Source organism: Macaca thibetana, chromosome 14 (assembly GCF_024542745.1).
Source record: "Macaca thibetana thibetana isolate TM-01 chromosome 14, ASM2454274v1, whole genome shotgun sequence".
Taxonomy (NCBI): Eukaryota; Metazoa; Chordata; class Mammalia; order Primates; family Cercopithecidae; genus Macaca; species Macaca thibetana.
Genome location: NC_065591.1, coordinates 94,419,576 through 94,440,421, shown reverse-complemented (window position 1 = coordinate 94,440,421; position 20,846 = coordinate 94,419,576). Strand labels below are relative to the sequence as shown.

General features: G+C 40.9%; 1 long non-coding RNA gene across 1 annotated transcript in view; it reads right to left on the bottom strand.

The window, feature by feature from the left end:
• The window catches only part of LOC126936013 (uncharacterized), a 33,158-nt gene extending 13,085 nt beyond the window's left edge, over positions 1–20,073 (bottom strand). Inside the window, exon 1 of the long non-coding RNA XR_007719368.1 lies at positions 16,898–20,073. This is a non-coding gene — a long non-coding RNA (uncharacterized LOC126936013). The remainder of the gene's footprint in view (positions 1–16,897) is intronic.
• Positions 20,074–20,846: the final 773 nt, after the last annotated feature.

Sequence of the window (20,846 nt, the reverse complement as noted above, 5' to 3'; positions counted from 1 at the left end):
CCCATCCCTAGAAATAGGTCAGTCCATTAAAATCGTGAGCCTCATTTATCTGATGGAGAGGACTAATATTTATCTCGCCCTTTACATGGCGCCAATTAGACACTATTTGTCCTAAGCTCTTTACATAGAAGCAGCTTTCTTCACCAATGATCAAGCAAGCTCCTCCTTCTTTGACTATTAGTGAATCTAGTCCATGACAATTTTGGAGTGAAATAGCATGATGACAGCTCACTGTAGCCTTGAACTCCTGGGCTCTAGCAAAAATTTAACTTCTGATTGGAGTGCTTCCAATGTTTAAATAGTAATACTGAACTCTTGTCCATTACTATGGAAAGACTTGGAACTGCCTTTTCCAATAAGTAAGTTCCAAAGCCCAGGAACAAGATCTCAATAGTGAAGAGAACTTGTAACTGTGACACACAAATGGGTTTTCCATAATGTCACTTCTGGTACATTTGTGTGGCACTACTTTGTGAACAATTGAGCCCACACTTGTAATCTGACTGGCATTTAAAGGGGAGTATCTGGTGATGGGAGGTATCAGGTATTCAAGTCTGCATCATCCTAACCATATAGATGGGAACACCATATATACTTTGTTGCCACATAAGATAAAAAGACCAGTGTTGTTCATGGATGAGGTCAGAGTGGAATTGTGACCCACCAGTCTGGGGTTTGTTATGTTCTGACACATGTCATGTTGTCATCTGCACATTCCCATCTTCCTATGTCCCTGTCAGTCTGTAGGAGCAGAACTGCTGCAAAGTATCTGATATAAGAGTCCTAGAGTTTGGCTTTGGCAGCGATAAGGTATGGTTTTGTCATCTGACCAAGTTAATCTACATTTTTGGTCTATCCATATGTAACCTTTGGTTTTTGGAAGCCCAGTTAGAGGAATAGCTGAACTACTCCGGGTTGCACAGGGCTGGCTTGTAGGCCAGCTATGACATCTGGTGATTTGGCAAGTGCTTATATCACAAGAGTCAGTGCCAGGACCATCTACGACCTTCATGAGAGGTTGAAGATGCCGCCTATAGAACAAACCACAGGATTTGGTTCCAACATATCCTTGGTATATCACCCAGGAAGGGCCCAGCACCATGATTATTTTCCATACAAAGGAAAAAATTTCCTTTAATGACTTTACTTGAACAAAGGAGAGCCTTTGAGCTTTCATGGAGATTTTTCTATATCAAATTAACTCACCAAAAGATGTAGAAAGGTATTATTTTCTTTTTTCTTTTTTTCTTTGAGACAAAGTCTTACTCTGTCACCTAGGCTGGAGTGCAGTGGCATAATCACAGCTCATGACAGCCTCAACCTCCTGGGCTCAAGCAATTCCCCCACCTCAGCCTCCCAAGTAGCTGGGACTACAGGCACACAACACCACACCCAGCTAACTTTTTGCATTTTTTTGTAGAGATGGGGTCTCACCATGTTGCCCAGGCTGGTCTTGAACTCTACTCGCTTAAACCTCCCAAAGTGCTGGGATTACAGGTGTGAGCCACTGTGCCCAGTGATATTATTTTGTTGGTCATGGATACCATACCCTGTCACACATCCATTTTCCAAGTTGGTCCACCAGGTACTTGCATTGGCAGAAATGAAAATTAGTTTAGGTTCTTTTGCATAATCTGGATGGCACTGACATAACCAGCAATCAGATTAATTAATGTGGCCAAGTTTGGAAAACTGGTTTCAGGGGAGTTAGGTCCACAATTAACCTGTTAAGAAAACTGTCAGGGTTAATAAAAGAGAGACACAGTTTCAAAAAAAAGGTCATAGTGGAGGATCAGAGGGCCAATCGAAGAGACTGGAACAATGATCTCCACAGTCAGCCCTTAAATAAAAGGCCAATAAGTCAACACAACGGAGGGATTGGTGAACAGGTCTGTTCATAGGTAGTCTGTGATGAAGGAAGCGGGTTTGTTTGTTGTTTTCTGATCTCTTGTTGTTTTTATATTTATTGAATTTGAGAGGCTGAAGAGAGGAAGAAAATATTAATAGGTGCAAGCAAAGTTTCTTGATCTGTGATCTTGGGAAAAACTGTCTACTTCATGATATTGTTTGCTTCCTGGGCCTGGTTCTCAACTCTGGAAATCCTTACTTAAAGGTCACCTGTAGGGATGGTCTTCCAGTTGCCCTGGGACTGGTCTTCAGGGTCTGGTTTGGCATGACTTGCATGAATCCTGGAGGATTCTTCTTTCATTTTGATAGCAGAGTAGGGGGTTAGTGGTACTTTGCAAGGGCATTTCCAATTAGGTGACAGCGCATGTTTTCTTCTGAAAACCTTGACGCACTCTGATTTCCCAATCAAAAGGTTTATAGTAAGGCTTGTTAGTCAGCAGAAGCCATCCCCCTTTTACCTGCTGATGATATGCTCTAAATATAATAGGGTCTGTGTATAGCTAGTCATAGCATCAAATTGTTCACTGAAGTCCCTGTAATGTTCATTCAATCCAGAAATGGAAGGTTTAGAGCTGCCAGTAGGCATGGGGCAACCAAACACTATTCCAAAAGAGGTTAATCCATGTCTTCTATTTGGAGTATTCTAGATTTTTATAAAGGGTAATGCTTTTTGTTTGTTTGTTTGTTTGTTTGTTTATTTTATGGAGTCTCGCCCTGTCTGGAATGCAGTGATGCGATCTCAGCTCAATGCAACCTCCACCTGCCGGGTTCAAGCAATTCTCCTGCCTCAGCCCCCCAAGAAGCTGGGATTTCAGGCGCCCACCACCTCGACCGGCTAGTTTTGTATTTTTAGTAGAGATGGGGTTTTGCCTTGCTGGCCAGGCTGCTCTCAAACTCCTGACCTCAAGTGATCCGCCCACCTTGGCCTCCCAAAGTGATGGGATTACAGAGTTGAGCCACTGCACCTTGCCCATTTTTTTTTATAAGGTATAATGCTTTCAGCCAATTAAGTCCAATTTCTTGACGGACTTGTCCGAAAGTTACTTTTGTGTCTCAGTGTTTACATTCCACTTGCTTTGAGGATTGGGAATGATATAGGGTATTAAATTACAATGAATACCCTAGAATTTTTACAAACAACTGTTTTATTTCTGCTGTAAAATAAGTGCCAGTGGTCTGATTCAATCTATAATGGAATGTCCAAATGAAGAATGATCTGTTATTTATTATTTATTAATTGATTAATTTATTTTTGAGACAGAGTCTTGCTCTGTCTCCCAGGCTGGAATGCAATGGCACGATCTCAGCTCACTGCAACCTCCATCTCCCAGGTTCAAGTCTCCTGCCTCACCCTCCGTAGTAGCTGGGACTACAGGCGTGCACCATCACATCAGGCTAATTTTTGTATTTTTTTGTAGAGATAGGGTTCTGCCATGTTGGCCAGGCTGGTATCGAACTCCTGATCCCAGATGATCCACCTGCCTCAGCCTCCCAAAGTGCTGGGATTACAGGCATGAGCCACTGCGCTGACCTGTTATTAATTTCTTTACCACTGTCATGGTGTCAGCACATCTAGTCAGATAGCATTCAATCCATCCACTAAACATACAGACAACAACCAAACCGTAACAAGAGCCTGAAGCCTAATGTCTTAGAGGACTTGCTGAGGCCTGTTGGTCTCCTCCAAAAATTTGATGGTATTTATTAGGAGTGCACTGAGAATAATTTAGTTAGAAATTTTGTAAATACCAAGGCAAAACCAATTATCTTTTCATTCCTTCACTATCCTCTGTCTGTACATATGTCTCATCTGAAGGAAGATGAGTGCTTCAAGCCAAAAAGTCAAAAAGAAGGGGGCCACAGGAATTCCACTGGCCACAGGTATAATACACCTGATAATTTTATCTGACATTCGTTTGTATTCATTTGTGGGTTTTTGTTGTTGTTTTTGCATTGTGGGGCATTCTCTGGTAATCAATAACACCAGTAAGCAATAAAGGCAGGTTAATAAAGGGTAGAAAAGAATAGGAAGGTTCTTTGGGGCTGCATTCTTAGTAGCCTTCTCCACCCTCTCAGTTCCCTAGAGATATAGTATCAGTCTCCTTAGGATGAGCTGAACAATAAACAATAGCAATTTGAATAGGGAGGTGAATAGCGTGTAATAGAGCAGCAATTATATGCTCATTGGCAATAGGATTATCAGCAGAAATTAAGAATCTGCTGGATTTCCAGATTGTCAATAGTGTGGCAGACGCCCAAGGCATATCCGGAGTCAGGGTAAATAGTGGCAATTTTTCCTTTGCCATTATGCCAGCTCTAGCAAGATCTATACATTCAGCAGCTTGGGCTAACTTTACAGTGGACAAAGAGGATGCCTCAAATGTTTCACAAGGGAAAACTATGGCTTAACAGTTATGTTTCCTGGAAATGTCATCCACGGAAGCCATTACAAAACAGAAATAAGTCTGGATTGCCTAAGGAGTATCTAGGAGGTCTTCTTGTGGTTTTGAGACCTTTTCTATCATTGCAAGGCAATCATATGGAATGGCGTGAAGATCTCCATCATCAGGGAGGGGCAGTAGAGCAGCCGGGTTTAAAGTATTACAACAATGCAACATGATAGAGGAGCTGGTGGACAGGGCCTGTTCATAGGTGGCCTGCCACCTGGAGAAAGGTGTTGTATCTTATGAACTTGTAAGAGAACAGACAGCATGGGAAACATATTGATGAATGAAGCAGTGTAATATCAGAATATACTGGCTTTGTCAATTATTAGGGTGGTAGCTGTGGCTACTGCACATCGTCATGGGGGTCCAATTGACATGAGAAGTATACCACAGGGTGTTATCAGAGAGGCAAAAAAATTGTTCCGAATATCTGCAGCAATCCCATTATTTCATGGTAAGATGGGCAAAAAGGTATGTCAAAATCAGATTAGCTGAGAGCAGGGGATGTGGACATTAGTTTTAAGGCTCCAGAGGATATTTATGGCTCTACAGTCCAAGAAAATGGGCTCAGAAGTAGTGTCCGGGAGGAGGGTATATAGGAGCTTAGCAAGGGCAGCAAAATTAGGAATATATTGGTGGCAATAACCAGCTGCCCCTAGACATTTATTAGATGTTTTTTTGGGAGGGGAATGCACAAAATTGACTCTAGGCGTTTTGGGGTAAGCTTTTGAGTGCTCTGAGATATGACAACCTAGCAATTCAATCCTACATAAGTAACAGTTATTTGCCCCCACTGAAGTTTAGATCGGAAGGCTTTATAGCCTCTGTTGAGCTAGTGCCTTTAGGAGAATGAGGGAGTGTAGAAGAGCAGGCTGCTTAGTTCAGTAACAAACTAAAGGATCATATCAGAATAATGAACAAGAGTGGAGCCTTGGGTAAAGGCCACAGAGACTAAGCTGGCTTTAAGGACTCGGGAAAACATTGAAAAGGACTCACAGTATCCCTGAGGTATATGAGTTCATGTTAATTTTCTCCCTCTAAATGTAAATGTAAAGAGAAATTTTGAGTCAGGGCGCAATGGAATTGAAAAGAAAATTGAGCAGATGTCAATCACTGTAAATCAGGCTGTATCAGCAGAAATTGAAGTAGAAATGTCAGCTGGATTAGGGACTAAGGGGTGCTGAAAAATCACAAAGGAGTTTCTGGGCTCTTAGATCTTTTACAAGTCAATAGATTTTATTCCTGTCTGAATGAAATGTTCCTTCTTTCTTTACTGGCAAGATTAAGGTATTACAGAGTAAGGAAGGAAATAAAGACAAGAACACCCTCTGCAAAAGACAGTCTATTATAAGTTTGTTGACCTAAAAGGAAGAAGCTGAGGCTAAATTAAAGAGTTTATCTGTGCCAAGGCTGAGGATTGTAGCCTGATTCCAGGTTGCCTTGGTAAGCCTTCAGGAGAACAAAGGAAAGGTTCAAGTTTTTAAAGAAAAAGGACAAATCAGGAGAGGGAGTGATTACAAAATATGTTCATCAAGAATTCTCACTGATTTACAGAAATACATTGGTTAGTGATTGGCTATATACATTGTTGAACTATAGGGTATATGACATCTTCTGGCTACATGGTTTCAGTTAGTCTATAGCTCATATAGCACATATAGCTTCAATAGGTAATTCTTTAGCTCAAGGGCGAATGAAACCTGACTGCTGTTTATATAGTATAAATACCTCTCTGGACCTGATAATTTAAAGAGGTTTGCATTCCTTAGACAAAAAGGTTTTTTTTCTTTCTTTCTTTCTTTCTCAGGTTTAATTTCTTGCTCTGCATTTTGCGAGAGGGCATACTGAGCTACTAACAGGAAAGGTTTATTCTTTTCCAGGCAATACCTACAGGCTCTACGTGCAGTAGCAGTTCAACCTCATTGGCATGTGAGGCTGGGAGATGAGTTGAGACATCTTTTAAGGTTGCTTCCTCTTCAGAGAATTTAAAATCAAGATGAATTTCCATTAGGGAAAGGAGGAAGTCTAAGGCCAGGGAAATAAAAATGCCTCTCTCTTTACATTGCATAACACATCTCCACATAAAAAGTTTGCTGGTGAGGACTCAGAAACTAGAAAAGCTTGACTGAAAATGCTCCCACAGGGTTGACAAGCATTGCATATCGGTTTCTAGACAGAAATATAATTATAATTCAGCATTAATCAGGCTGCACTTTGGCCCACTTCCTTGTTGCTGAAAGGCACATAGCACTAGAATCTGAGCATCTGCAGATGTAAACACATTGTCCACATTGTTCGTCTGGATTAGGGTCGTAAGACTGTTTAAAAATTGATTTGCATCCCCATTATTCCTACAAACAGGATCTCTGATATAAGAATCATACGTTTTGTTACATTCCCTGAATTCCAGCAACCAATTTAAAGACCAGCATAAAGGAATGGGATCAGCATGAAAACACAACTTCTTCACCTCCTGTGTCATTAGTTCACCCTGTACTCTTCAACCAATCAACAATCTCCACGCTTTGGCCTACTCCAAAATCCTTAAAAACCCTAACCCCAAATTCCTCAGGGAGGTGGATTTGAGGTTTCCTCTCATCTCCTCGTTTGGTAGCCCTACAATTAAACCTCCTTCTCTGCTGCCCCCAATATGTGTCTTCGCATATTGATTTGCTGTGTACATTGGGCAATGAATCTATTAGAGTTACATGATGGGTGTTAAGAAGGCCTAAGGGTATTGCGGTGGCCTGATACATGGGCAATGAAATACATTGGCCAGAAACTCCAATAGCTTGAATAGAAGCAGAGGTGACAGGGAGAGATAGATCCTCTGAGCAGATGGTAGGGACAGTTGCACCCGTGGCAATTAAGTTTTACAGTTCCCAGCTGGCCCTGTGGCCCATGTCTGTAGTCTGCGGCTGAGGCAAGAGGATTACTTGAGCCCAGGAGTCCAGTCTGAGCAACATAGCTAAAGTTTATCTGTTATTAAAAAAAAGAAAGAGAATGTCAGTTCCCAATCCTCTACTATAAGTTTAATAGTGGGATCTAGGGTGTGACTGAAAACTAGCTGACCCCATCAGTCGATGGGGTATTGTCCCACAGAAGAGAGAAAGCTGACCTTGTGAAGGTGCTGGGGTCTAGGGAGACGGTTATTTAAGCTTTCCTTTCTCATAAGTCTAGGACAGTTGTTTTTCCAGTGCCCTTGTTTTTTTACAATATCTGCAAACATCTGAACACAAAGCTCTGTGGTTGGGGAGAAAGGTGAGTGGGTTTTGAGTTTTCCCTGGAGTTATGATTTTGTTTTTGTAAAGAATCAATTTGCAAAGCAATTACTATTGACTTTAATCCCTTTTTCCTCTTATTTCCCTGCAAGTTCTTTTTAAAGAATTGCATTGCTCCTTCTATAATAACGTCCAGAGAATGACCTGTCCACACAATGACACTATTTTGGATTTGGCTCTTTATATCGGGGTGATTTCTAACCAAGGCAGAATTTTAACATTTTTTATGTCTTAAGACTTCAGGATTTAATGCAGTGAACCTTCCAAAAGTTTGTACAAATCATTCCATACAGGCCTTAAGATGTTCCCCTTTCTTCTGAGTACATAATTCAACCCTAGACCACTTCACCTTAGAGGAAAAGGCCTCAATTATTGTCTCTATCAGGCCCCATAACTCAGCCATTTCCTGGTCAATTGTAGGAGGATCTGGGAGAAGTTCTGGCCACTTGTTCCCTCTAGAGGTAAGACATTCATCTGGGGGCTTTCTGGAATGTCTGATAACCACAGTATAATCATGGGTGGAAAGAATACCCCTTAGTAGCCAGTGGAGGTTCCTATGAATGGGGTTATAAATGGCCACTAATCTTTCTAACTCCTCTCTAAATTTGACAGGCTCTTTCAAAAGTGGAGGCAAAAGGGCTTTGTAATTTAGAAGATCTGTCTCTGTCCAAGGGACATGAATTCTTTGCAGTAGGGATCCAGGATATATTCGCAGGAGGCATTGTATAGGAAGGTCTGTGGCTGAGGAGTCTGATTACAGAACACCAGGAAGTAGGAGGAGTTGTAAGGTACAACAAAGCAAGACTAGCTGCACGTACCAGGGCCTGTGCCAGGTTTGTTTTCTGGCTGTCAGCATTGACACAAGTGACCTGTATACTCTGAGCCTAGAGATCAGGCTGGAGTGCTCTCTGAAAATTTTGCAAGGAAAGGAAAGATAAAGCAGGCAGTTGATGTTTAAAGGATTTTCTAGGGAAGTTGGAGTTTTAGAACTTACATAAAAATGTGTTGAGGAGGTGGGACTGGATTTTGAGGAGGAGAGTTTAAGCCAGTGGCCCAGAGATCAAAAGATCTTCTGGAGGATCAGGGACCAGAAGTTAGCGATAAAGGGGTATATAGGAACTGAAATTGTCTCCTTGTAAGTTTCACCCATTGTTCTTGGAATACATGTTTGCCTTCTTCACATGAGAGATTCCATATTTTTCAGAGAAAAAGATCTCATACCTCTCCCACCTTGAACCACTTTTCCAAGCTCCATTCCTCCAATTCTTCCTAATATGTTCCTAGACCTTTCATCATCTCCTTACATGCCCTGCTCTCAACATCCTTCTGATATTGAACAAAATATTCAAGAAGAGCTGTGAAACAGATGAGTACAACATCATTGAAACTGATACCCTTAGGCCTACTCCAACAGTTTAAACATTTCAGAGCTCAGGGAATCCCTAAAGATGATCTAGTCTGGGCCCTTTATTTCACAAATGAAGAAACTGAAGTTAATTACTCATCAGAGCAAGACACAAGACTGGCTCCTGGTCCACTAGATAGTCAGGAGTGGACCTAACCCTAGAATTTCAAGTTAATTATCTTATTCTATTTGAATTCTTATTCTCTTTTTTTTTTTTTTTTTTTTTTTTTTTTTTTTGAGACAAAGTCTCTTACTGTCGTCCGGGCTGGTATGCTGTGGGGTGATCTCAGCTCGCTGTAGCCTCCACCTCCCGGGTTCAAGCGATTCTCCTGCCTCAGCCTCCCAAGTGGCTGGGACTACAGGCACACGCCAACATGCCTGGCTAATTTTTGTATTTTTAGTAGAGACGGGGTTTCACTATGTTGGCCAGGCTGGTCTTGAACTCCTGACCTCGTGATCTGCCCACCTCAGCCTCCCAAAGTGCTGGGATTACAGGTGTGAGCCACTGTGCCCAGCCTGAATTCTTATTCTGATGCAACACGGAAAACCCCCTGTTAGATTTGCAAGCTCTAGCTCCCTGCCAAAGACTAGTCTCTCTAAAGAGATGACAAAATTATTTTCGAAAGAGGGCCAAGTGTCCTATTTGAGAGGAATAATTTATAGTCATTTTATCTGTTTCTCATGAATTATCAGCTTCTTGGTAGCCTTTTAAAGAAAGGGTTAATAAAATAGTTTACAACTTGTTAAAAGAGCTGTAGAAAATTATATTAAGTTCTTATATAAACTGTATGATACTTAAATTTTTTAGGTCAAACATAAACTGGATCTCAGTAAAAATTATAAGACAGAGGGAATTCAGCTTAAACCATAAGTGGTCCATGTCACACTTCTTTTATCTCCTATATAGAGAAAAATAAACTTAAAACTAATTTTTCAGAACAAGAAAGGATAACCCATTCGCATATCTATTTTTCACTTCCTTTCACTGTGTTCCCTTTTTTCAGGAAAAAGTAAACCAAATCAAGTAGAAAATGTCAAATTTTTAGTCAAAAGGGTGAGCAGTTACATTCCTTTTAAAGAATTCTATCTTAATATTGATGAGAGAATAGTTAAAAAAGGATGATAAGGCCTACTTTGCATGTAATATGTATAATGTATAGTAAGACAATTTGTAAATAATCTAGTGGAAAACTGGTTTTTCTAATCCATTTCCCTAAAATAAATCTGCCTACTTATAATTGAGAATTTCCTGGAAAATGAACAATAAACACATAAAATTTTTACTTTTATGTGTACTACATAATTTGACTGTTAACAATTTGCACAAATTATTTTTGGGAGAATCTTCCTATATGCCCTTCCCCCTGAAAGACTGGTAATTTAAAATAGGAAAATGCACAATTCTACAATTCTACAGTGTTAGAATTGCATCAGAGAGTAACATAGAGACCACTCTAGATTTTTTTTTTTTTTTTGAGACAGAGTCTCACTCTTGTGGCCCAGGCTGGAGTACAGTGGCGTGATCTCGGCTCACTGCAACCTCCACCTCCTGGGTTCAAGCAATTCTCCTGCCTCAGCCTCCTGAGTAGCTGGGATTACAGGCATGCACCACTACAGCCAGCTAATTTTTGTATTTTTAGTAGGAACAGGGTTTCACCACATTGGCCAGGCTAGTCTCGAACTCCTGACCTCAGATGATCCACCCGCTTCGGCCTCCCAGTGTGTTGGGATTACAGGCATGAGCCACTGCACCCGGCCCGCTCTAGATTTTTATCTTGGGAATTGCAGCTACCTCTATTGGGTCAGTTTTCTTATACTGTAATTATCCTCACTTTTGATACTTCCATCTATTTCAGTGGTTTTCAAAGTGTGGTCTGGTAGCATAGACAACACCTGAGGACTGGTTAGAAATGCACATTTTCAAGTCTTACCCTAGAGCTACAGAATCAGAAACTCGGCATGGAGCCCAGCCCTCCGTATCTTCAGAGGTCTTCCAGGATATTCTGATGCATGTCAAAGTTTGAGGATCAATGCTAGTCCTCTACAGCAATCCACCACATTTTGTTCCTTTATCCTTCCAATGTTTTTACCCTTACACAAGAATTATATCACCTCATGGAGGTAAGAAAGGAAAAAGCAGCCCGACAACTGGAAGTTGGCCTAGCACTCACAGTTAGTCTTTGGTGTGGAACATAAACAGTTTCACTGAACATCAACATCAGACCACAGTACTCTGTGATCATGACAAAAACAAGAGCACTCCATCATCATATCTGAACAGAAAAACAAACAAGCCCAAACCACAAAAATAACCGAAATATCCCCCAACCTAGCTAATATGAGAGGATCTTGCCTCTGCCAATTAAAACTTCAGACTCAGTTTATTCCTACCCCCTTCAATAAGATTGGTTAAAATACCCAGTCATAAAATTGCCTCTGCTCCCTTGACAGCAACGAATCCAGGCAAAGCTCCACTTCTCAGTATCACCTAATACAAGCCCAAATCCTAAAATAAGCCTTTCTCACTTGCTTCTACTAAGATGTCCCAGGATGTGCAATCTGCCTTGCTATAAATGTAACCACGTAATGGGCTTGTTAGAGTAGGTAACTAGTCAGACATGAGCAGGGCAGCAGAGGACCCCCCCTCCCCAACACCACCAGGAATGTCAGGCAACCACCAGGTGATGGTCAGGTGGTTGTTAACTGTCTCTCTAAAATAATAATTGGTCACAGCCAGTGCCAGGGGAAAGGCAGTTCTCCAATAGGTAGAAAAAATCTGAAACTGGTGATCAGTAACTTTCCAGTAAGATCTTAGGATCTGAGCAAGTGGGTTCAAGCATGTGCACTAAGAGGCAAAATGGTGGAGCTTAACTGCTATAGGACCTTACTCTAGGAACACTCTACTGGTAAGGGAAGAACGACCTAAGTGAGCGTGCGCACAATTCCAGTAAACACACTGTGTATGCAGCCCCTCCCAAGCATTGGCAAGGCACTGCGCCTGTGGACAGCACACCCCAAGGGAAGAATCAGGGCAGAAATAATGCAAGGACCTGGAATTATGCCAACATATAAAACCCAAGTCAAAAGGTCAAACCCTGCACTTGATCTTGAAACCACCTTTGCAAAATTGTGACTGAGCCAGTGAAAGAGATCTAACTTAACAGACTCCGTCCTGCTTCTAACCTCCAACCTGTCCTTGTTCATTCCTGAGCATGGACTGAACTAACTTTGAGAGAAACCTAGTTTATGGTTTATAAACAAAGACAGTAACAGCCCTTTCCCAAAGCAGACCTCCTTCTTGCCTGGGGACTAGACTGCCTTTGAAGGACTAACATTAGCCACAGGATTATAAATTATGGTTTAGAAGTCATGCAGCTGGAGGCTACAGCATTCTGACCCTCCCTAAACTGCTCCTAAGATCAGTGCTTGAGATGTTTTGCAGACCCTGCTCTTGATGGATCAGCTGGCACCATCCAGATCCATAAACTGGCTCATCTGATCTCATGGCCCGCACCCAGGAATGGACTCAGTGCAAGAAGACAGCTTCGACTCCCGATTATTTTTCATCTCTAACCAATCAGCACTCCCGGCTCACTGGCTTCCCTCCACCCACCAAGTTATCCTTAAAAACCCTGCTCTCCAAATGCTCAGACTGATTTGAGTAATAATAAAACTCTGGTCTTGGCTGTGTAAGGTGGCTCATGCCTGTAATCCCAGCACTTTGGGAGGTCGAGGCAGGCAGATCATCTGAGGTCAGGAGTTCGAGACCAGCCTGGCCAAAATGGAGAAACCTCGTCTCTACCAAAAATACAAAATTAGCCAGGTGTGGTAGCGCATGCCTGTAATCACAGCTACTTGGGAGGCTGAGGCAGAAGAATCACTTGAACCTGGGGAGGTATAGGTTGTGATGAGCCAAGATTGTGCCCTTGCATTCCAGCCTGGGCAACACGAAAGAAAGAAAAGAAAGAAAAGAAAAGAAAAGAGAGAGAAGGGGAAGGGGAAAGGGAAAGGGTTAAGGGAAAGGGGGAAGGAAGGAAGGAAGGAAAAAAGAAAAGGAAGGGAGGGAGGAAGGAAGGGAAGGAGGAAAAGAAAGAAAGAGGAAGGAAGGAAGAAAAAAGAAAGAAAGAAAGAAAAAGAAAGAAAGAAAAGAAAAGAAAAGACTGGCTCCTTATCAGAAACAGTTTGAAAAGCACTGTCCTAAACCGTGTCCTAACACTGTCCTATTCTCTAATGCTTTTCTTTCCAACACTGCTATTACATTAAGATTCTTAAAATTCTGCTTTTAATGTGTAACATTCTCAAGCATCTTTAACATTACAATCTCCTCTGTTTTCTAGTTGAAGATGGGAAAACTAATATATTTTGAGTACATACCACATGCTATAAATTGTGCAAATCTAAACATACTCCAACACCCATGACTTTATTTTATTTTTTAAAATTGTGTTAAATAAATTTAATTGTGTATGTGTATTTAAGGCATACAACATAATGTTGTGGGATACATATAGATAGTAATGTGGTTACTATAGTGAGGCAAATTAACATATCCATCATCTCATGCAATTACCCATTTGCGTGTGTGTATGTGTCCTGAGGAGCTAAAATCTACTCATTTAGCAGAATTCCCAAATAAAGTACAATTTTATTAACTATAGACTTCATGTTGTTCATTAGATATCTAGATTTGTTCATCCCACTCATCTGCTACTTTGTAAACTCTAACCTACATGTCTCCATTTCCTCTCTCCTCCCAACCCCTGCCCTTCCCCTGGTAACCACACCCACAATTTCTCTCTCTCTCTATATTTGACTTTTTTTTTTTTTTTTTTTTTTTTAAGATTCCACATGTAAGTGAGATTTTCACTGGTAGAGGATGTCAGTGCCTGAAGGGTTGAAGGTCAAGAGCAATGACTCATTACAGAATGAAGAGGACTTCCTGAACAATTTGCTTCCAAAAGAAAAGGGAAAAGAAGAAATCCAAGAAGACATCAGCACTTTTACTTTTTATGTCTTCTAGGTTTGATAGGGGTCTGCTATTCCACCCTCAATTCAGGCAAGTCTGTTAGCAGCAGTGAATCTGAATTTGTTTGGGTCTGCAGCAACCTCAATTCTTGCCTCCCCAGAATAAAGAATTTGACTGAGGGGCATGAGGCATAAGAACAGATTGAGGCAAGTTTTAAAGTGGGAGTGAAAGTTTATTAAAAAGTTTTAGAGAAGGAACAAAAGGAAGTAAAGTATACTTGGAAGAGGCCAAGCAGGTGACTTGAGAGATCAAGTGCATGGTTTGACCTTCGACTTGGGGTCTTATACGTTGGCATTCCACGTGCACAGTGACCTGCCAGCACTTGAGAGGGGCCACTTGGGCATTGCGTTTACTGGAGTTGTATGCATGCTCACTTGAGGCGTTCTTCCCTTACTAGTCAAGTGTTCCTAGAAGGTCCTATACCAGTTAAACTCTGCCATTTTGCTGCTTGGTGAACATACGTGAACCCGCCCGCCCAACTCCATCGGGAAGCTGCTGATCACCAGTTTGAGGAGTTTCTATCTATTGGGAGACTGCCCTTCCCTGGCGCTGGCTGCAACAAATTGTTATTTTACAGAGGCAGTTTAACAACAGCCTGACCATCACCTGATGGTTGCCAGACATTCCTGATGAAGGGGGGCCTCTCCTGCCCTGTTCATGTCTGCCTGGCTACCTACTGTAACACGCCTTGGCTCCAGGTCATTTGGGCTTCTCAAGGAAGAAAATCAGAGTTTGCTTTGGTAAGTGTCTCCATGGTAAAAGCCTACCTCTTTCACCTTTTTGTGTTTCTGCTTTCACTTGCTTTTTAGCCTCTGAAAAATCCCAACTTCTCATCGATTTATTGAAGTCTTCTTCATTAAATGTCATTTTATGTTATACTTTCTCCAGTGTTTTTATGCATTTTCACTGTGAGCCAGGAAAAATGACTCACTGACTGGTAGTTCTATTTACTGTTTATTTGGAATTTCGCTGTTTTCATTTCAAAAATGTCTTAGTGTGTTAAAGCAAACTAAACATGGCCTGAGAAGGACTCCATACCTCTGTATTTTAGTCCTGGTGCATGAACTGCTACCTAACTTAATAGGTAGGCAAGATTGAAAACCTAACTCAGGCGTATGTGCCTGTAACAATCTCTGAGTCTTGGCCAATCCCAGCAGCCATGTTTCAACCAGTCATTTACTGCTGTGTTCAAACTGTGTTCAAATAAGGCAAATGCTGAGCTGTAACCAATCCAGCTGTTTCTGTACCTCACTTCCAATTTCTGTACATCACATTATATTTTTGTCTATAAATTTGTTCTGACCGCGAGGCACCTCTATGACAGAGGTACTGTCAGAGGTATTTGAACCAGAGCAATTGTATATTAAATAGGGACTTGATAAAATAACGCTAAGACTTGCTAGCCTACATTCCCAGTAAGTTAAGGCATTCTTAGTCACAGGATGAGACAGGAGGTCAGCACAAGATACAGGTCATACAGACCTTGCTGATAAAACAGTTGCAGCGAAGAAGCCTGCTAAATCCCACCAAAACCAAGATGGTAATGAGAGTGACCTCTGGTCTTCTCACTGCTACACTCCCACCAGCACCATGACACTTTACAAATGCCATGGGCATGTCAGGAAGTTACCCTATGTGGTCTAAAAATGGGGAGGCATGAATAATCCACCCCTTGTTTAACATATAATCAAGAAATAACCATAAAAATGGGCAACCAGCAGCCCTCAGGGCTGCTCTGTCTATGAACTAGCCATGCTCTATTCCTTTACTATCTTTAAATCTCTTTCAATTTAGGCTAGAAGTCCAATGCGCTGTCCATTACACCACAGAGCCTGCTTGCTGTTCCTTTACTTTCTTAATAAACTTACTTTCACTTTGCCGTATGATTTTGCCTCGAATTCTTTCTTGTGTGAGATCCAAGAACGCTCTCTGGAGTCTTGATCGGGACCCTTTCCGGTAACAGTACTATTATTTTCTTTATATTACAGTTGAAGAAATGGAAGTTCCAAGAAGCTAAGGGACTCAGGCTTGTAGATAGAGGAGAGGACAGATTGAAGGTCAGGCTGTCAGGTGGCACAGCAAATGCATAACCAGGAAGATATGCAGCCATGCATCTCTGAGGTCAGCACACACTTGTGTCTCTTGAAGTCGTGGGTTTGGGTCCGGGGTGGCTGTTGTTTTTGGCAGCTGGATGGGACACTAAGGACACCTTGTCAACTGAACCCTCCCTATTTTACCTATGAGGAAATAAGTTTGTGATTTGTGCTACACAATTAGAAGTGGCAGAAATGAGATCAGAAGCCTTACCTTCCAACACTTATCAAGTGTCTATCCACCGTACTACACAGCTTCCTTAATCCTGAAGTCAGACATTTTATTGGTGTTTTATAAACTATCTGAGCAAACCCATGTAGGAGATACACAGAGTGTATTATTTATATAGAAATCCAGCAAGTTGAAAATTGTTCTCACCCTAGGTCAGTTTGTTATTGTAACATTTACAATATACAGCAAGCAATAAAACAAGATAACACAAAACAAAGTAATCTGAATATGAACCCTGAAAGAAGTAAGAGATGTCCAGTTAGATTCTATTGTAATGCCAACATTATTAGAGCCACTCCACCTTTCTAGTATGCCAGAGGGCCATGTGAACTAACTGGTTCAGCAAGAAAAAAAAAAATTTTTAAGTGTAAGTAAAACTTTACTTTTAAGTGTAAGTAAAACTTCCTCCATCTGCTAAGGCATACTGATCTTCTGTAAACAGGTACAATAAAATATAATATAAATAAAAGCCAAGGCTTCCCTGAATGAGAATGTGAACTATCACCTCCCATTCTCAGCTCATCTCACCAGTCTCTTGTGTCTCAGGCACCAGCAAGCCACCTGTTGGTCCTTCCCAACAAGGCTATGCAGGAGGACAGGTCTCTGCATAACTTTGATCCACCCAGATTTCTTGCACTGAGAATATGACATCCTGAGATAAGGAGAAAGGCCCGGAACCACCGGGCTATATTCTGTGACGCTTGCGCTCAGCAAGTCCCATGTCTCCCAGGATATAAAAGCCCAGGGTGGTGTGCTTTCAGTGTCCTTAGCTGTAGTGTGACATGGGGTCTGTGCAGATGAGACTCCACCCACCCTGGGCGGCTTTCCTGAGGTCTGGAGGACCAGCTTGTCATGGATCCTAGGCTTTGGTTTATCCTTGCTGCTTATCTGTGAGTATTACATCTGTTTGCCTAACTTGGTATGTATGAGTGCTCTGTCTCACCAGACTCATACAAGTGGTAAAGAACCTTTGCAGGCTAACCCTTTTAACAAGAGTGAAGATCAGGCCTTGAAACAGATTTAAATCCAGACACACTACCTCTGAGACTGGGGTACTCACATGTTCTAGCCAAGTACCTAAGCACTCCACTTATCCCACCTGTAAGAAACTTGAGGTTACACAAGGAAGGAAACCTGCCACGTTCACCTTTGTCTCCTTATCATCTACCACAGCCCTAATGCATACTGGGAGGGCAGTACCTATCTTCAGAATGCTGTCACATTAGATAATAAAGGACTCAATGAGTTAATGGGTGTCACAGTGACTAAAAATCAGGGATAGAATGGTTCACATGTAGTGTATTCCTTCTGTGGTCACAGACAATGTCTGTGTGGAAACATTAGAAGATTTCAGTTCAACTCAAACCCCAGATAAACCACTAGTGAGATATGGCTGATAAAAATGGCACAGCCTTAAGACTGACTTAACAGGTGTATGGTGCTCAGAAGAAAGGTTAATAGGGGAGTCTTCACTCCTATGTCACTTCCCAGGCATTCTAAACGCTGTGCTCAATCTAATGGGAGCTGGTCCTTCTTTTGTCCTTTCTCTTCACATTTTTATCTTCCACTTCGAAGAAGGCTTCCCATCCCTTCTTTTATCTCTCTCTACCATCCTTCTTGGAGTTCTTTCTGGTTCCACAATATCAGTCCCCACACTCTTGACTTATATCTGTTGCCCCTGGAATCCCTATTACGATGCTACAGCACTTAACTTTTTGCTTAATATTTTAGCTATTTATATACACATCTTCTTTAACACTGCAAAGCACTGCTCAAAAGAAAGCAATTTTCATTATCTTTTGTTAGATTTGCTCCATGTATGTTTTATATCTATTACTTCTCTTTGCCATCAGTAGATTGTAACCTCTACATTTCTTTGTAAATTACATGTTGCCCCTAGCTAGTTGTTCTGAACAAAGAACAAATGTTGCTAATCTGGTGATCTACAAGCCATAAAAAGAGGAAGCTGACATGCTAGGAAGGAACAAGAACACACACTCCAAGACAGGAGTGAGGTTTTGAAACATCCCTTAGTACATAACTACATACATGTATGTTCTGGTTACATTATTTTCATGTCCACAGCTCAGTAAGCAACTCAGGATATAAACAATTCCCAGGAGAGGAAATAAAAATGGCTAATAAACATAGGCAAAGATGTTCCATCTCAGTGATTAAGAAGGGAAATTCAAATTAAACAAAATGAGACACCATCATTTGCCCATCACATTGCCAAAAACAGTGTCATTACATTTATATTAGTAAAAATCAGAAATAACTGAAATATCTGTCAAAAGTGAGGTGCTAAAATAAATTACATCCATTCTCTGAATACTACGTAGCCATCACAATGAAGCATACACATTTGTGTATACATATGGAAAAATGATTATGATATACCATCAAATTTTTTAAAAGCAAGTTGCAAACCACGTATTTTTGGGAAAAACCCATATGTTCTATGTTTCTATGTTCATATAAATACATATTCAAATATCTATGTAATTGTAGGTGCAAAACCTAAAACTAAAACAAAGACACAAACGGAAACAAAGGTATGGAAAGAAAAACACTCAAGTGCTAACTGTGGTTACCCCTAGGGAAGTAAAACAGGAAGGATTTTTTCTTTTTATTTTGGGTACTTCTGTGCATTAAGTTTTGTTTAACACTAAAGTAATACTTTTGACTTTCTTTGAAATGAAAAATAAAACCAATAAAATGTGTGGTCATAAAAGTAGTTATAAAATGTTTTAACTATTCTAGAAAACAGTGACCCAACTTCAAGAACTGCATGCATGAATAGTCTAAGTCTTCTTTATAACTCTATGCTTGCAAAATTATATACACATATTTGTGTCAGTTACAGAAATCTGAAGCCCTATGTGGTAGCCTAGAAGAGTTGTTTCCATATTGTAGATGAGGCAAGAAAGAAACTAAAAGAAAACAAAATATTTAATACTTTATATAAATTGACAACCCAGGGACAGGGCCCTCAGAAACAATTTACCTGATTATTGTTTTATGTTAGGGATCAGAAATTCAAATGCAAGTATCAGAAATTACAAAGCCAGCTGGGAATAAAACAATACAGACAGTACAGAGAGTTCAAATACTGCCTAAAGGGAGCAGCCATTTCATAACTCCTGTTGAGAAGATGGGTCTGGTATTACCAGATCATCCAATGTTTCCAGAGAAACCAGGAATCAGAATTTTTATATCGATACTCTCGTGTTTTTAATTTTAGCAACTGATTTTTTTAAATCCTAAATACTGTGTTGATAAACACTGTGAAAATCAAACAAAACTTACCTCCTGGCTGGATTTGGCGTGCAGCCTCCTGTTTGCCATTTTTGGGCTTTCCCATCTTTGAAGCGTTCTAGTGGACAAATTCTAACACAACAGTTCCCAATCTTTTTGGCACCAGGGACCAGTTTTGTGGAAGACAATTTTTCCACGAAGAGGTGGGGCATGGTTTCAGGATGAAATGTTCCACCTCGAATCAGGCATTAGACGCTCATAAGGAGTGCACAACCTAGATCCCTCATTAGAGCAGTTCACAATAGGGTTCGTGCTCCTAGGAGAATCTAATGCTGCAGCTGATATGACAGGAGGCGGAGCTCAGGTAGTACTGGCTCACCCACTGCCATCTCCTGCTGTGCCGCAGGAGATGGAGATATATATATATATATACACGTGTGTGTGTGTGTATATATATGTATGTATGTATATATATGTATGTGTGTATATATATATAAGTTCAAAGATATTTCAGAAATATCTTGTTAAGTATCTCATTTTTTATTGTAGTGAAATATATAACATAAAATTTGCTGTATTAACCAATTTTAAGTACACGATTTAGTGGTATTAATTACAGATGCAATGTTGTGCAACCACCACTAGCTATTTCCAAAAATTTTTCATCACCCTCAACAGAAGCTCTGTACCCATTAAACAATAACTTTAATTATTGCCTCCCCCAGTCCCAGACAACTTCTAATCTACTTTGTTTCTGTGACTTTGCTTATTCTAGGCACCTAACATAAATAGAATGATTCAATATATTTCCTTTTGTGTCTGGCTTATTTCACTTAGCATAGTGTCTTCGAGGTTCATCCATGTTGTAGCATGTATCAGAACACCAGTTTTTCATGGCTCATTAATATTCCATTATATGTGAATACCACAATACCACATTTTCTTTTTTTGTTTGTTTTTTGTTTTTGAGACAGAGTCTTGCTCTGTTGCCCAGGCTGGAGTGCAGTGGCGGGATCTTGGCTCACTGCAAGCTCCACATCCTGGGTTCACACCATTCTCCTGCCTCAGCTTCCCAAGTAGCTGGGACTACAGGTGCCCACCACCACATCTAGCTAATTTTTTGTATTTTTAGTAGAGACAGGGTTTCACTGTGTTAGCCAGGATGGTCTCGATCTCCTGACCTCGTGATCCACCCG